Source organism: Phyllostomus hastatus, unplaced genomic scaffold, assembly GCF_019186645.2.
Source record: "Phyllostomus hastatus isolate PE091 unplaced genomic scaffold, TTU_PhHast_1.1 phas_contig_254, whole genome shotgun sequence".
NCBI lineage: Eukaryota > Metazoa > Chordata > Mammalia > Chiroptera > Phyllostomidae > Phyllostomus > Phyllostomus hastatus.
The window spans coordinates 18,740,191-18,742,306 of NW_025333810.1; the positions used below are offsets into that span (position 1 = coordinate 18,740,191).

The 2,116-nt window shown below is 39.5% G+C and overlaps 1 pseudogene; it reads left to right on the plus strand.

Annotated features, from left to right (window-relative positions):
* Window positions 1-906: 906 nt before the first annotated feature.
* On the plus strand, window positions 907-1,736 carry LOC123818124 (annotated as a pseudogene).
* The last annotated feature ends 380 nt before the right edge of the window (window positions 1,737-2,116 follow it).

Consider the following 2,116-nt stretch of genomic DNA (forward strand, 5'->3'; position numbering starts at 1 on the left):
TGCACGTTCTAATATGGACAAATCTTCCAAACATTTTGCTAAGTGAAAGAAGGCATAATAAAGGCTGCATGTTGTGTGATTCCATTTTTATGGAATATCCAGAATGGGCAAATCCACAGAAATAGAAAGGAGATCAGTGATCACCAGTGGCTGGGAGTAAGGAGGGGTTGGAGCTGGGGGTTATTTGAAGGCAGGAGGAGGAGACAATAAGCTCATATCCATTTTTCATTTGGTCTGTATGCCTCCAGGAACAGAAGATAGTGAAGGCACCAGCTTCTAATATCTCTTAGTGCTTCCAAGAACACTAAGTCCATGGCTTTCAGTGTTCTGAGCACGAGGGCATGCCTCTCAGTGACTGACACATTAGCTGTGCTTGCTCTCGATCACCCTACTCCCTACCTCCCAAACATCAGTTTTGTCCTCACATGCTGGTTACACCAGACTGGGCATCCCGGTGAAGCATCCTCTCTCAGAGGTCTCCCTCTGAGCTGTGGGCACTTGCCTCAGTATTCTGAGCAGTGGCCATGGAAGCCACTCTCAAGAGTTTCAAGCCCAATCCCACAAGGCTTCTATTTCAGTCTTTTACTTTCTGGTGTCACCACTTCTTCCACGTGCTGACTTCTATGTTGCCCATCTCTTCATATCAGCTTTCCTTTCTTTGCTCTCTCAGGCTTTCAACACCTAAGTCACTCATTTTCTCTGTGAAAGTCTTCTGTTTATAATACCTAGGGTGGTTCCTGCCTCTCTGCTTGGTCTCTGACCTATATAACTACAGTGTCTGTTTCAATAAATGTTAGTAGTAAATATGATATATTTACATGGAGCAATATATCTACTTTTCCTTTGCACTTTTCCCTTTGTTCAGCATTTTGCGTAATGTTTTGAAAAATGTGCTCTTTTTTATTTCTGGCTGGAACCATGGAGGGTGCAGAAGAGAAGAAGAAGAAGGTTCCTGCTATGCCAGAAACCCTTAAGAAAAAGCAAAGGAATTTCACAGAGCTGAAAATCAAGTGCCTGAGAAAGAAGTTTGCCTAAAAGATGCTTCAAAAGGCAAGGAGGAAGCTTATCTATGAAAAAGCTAAGCACTATCACAAGGAATATAGGCAGATGTACAGAACTGAGATTTGAATGGCTAGAATGGCAAGAAAAGCTGGCAACTTCTATGTACCTGCTGAACCCAAATTGGCATTTGTCATCAGGATCAGAGGTATCAATGGTGTGAGCCCAAAGGTCCAAAAGGTGCTGTAGCTTCTTCACCTTTGCCAGATCTTCAATGGTACCTTTGTTAAGCTCAACAAGGCTTCAATTAACATGCTGAGGATTGTGGAACCATATAGTGCATGGGGGTACCCTAACCTGAAGTCAGTAAATGAATTGATCTACAAGCGTGGGTATGGAAAAATCAACAAAAAACAAATTTCCCTGACAGATAATGCATTGATTGCTCGATCTCTTGGTAAATATGGCATAATCTGCATGGAGGATCTGATTCATGAGATCTATACTGTTGGAAAACACTTCAAAGAAGCAAACAACTTCCTGTGGCCCTTCAAATTATCTTCTCCATGAGGTGGAATGAAGAAAAAGACCACACATTTTGTAGAAGGTGGAGATGCTGGTAACAGGGAGGACCTGATCAACAGGCTTATTAGAAGGATGAACTAAGGTATCTACCTTGGTCATTTTTGTAATCTGGTCAGTTAATAAACAGGAACTGCTTTAAAATTAAAAAAAAAGAAAAGAAAAGAAAAAAAGAAAAATGCCATGCTTCTAGCTCCTTATTTTTAATGTAATTAAAATGATCAAATCATAAAAACCCTTTTCTTTTCTTTCCTGTCTAAATTTTAGTGATTCCAGGTGGCATTATTTTAGCACTATACTCAGGCTGAAAATGAAAATAGAAAATGTTTGTTATTCAAAAACATTTTCCTAAATATCAGGTTAATTTGTGTCTTATCTCAGAGTCAGATAATTTAGAAAATAGCTATTCCTTTCTTAGATCATGGTTTAAAAAGTTCTCTGTGGTTAGTACCTATAAGCTAGACCAATTAGACTTTCACTTATACATATGTAGGAGACAGGCACTTCAAAAGTTAAAAATAACAACAAAACAAGA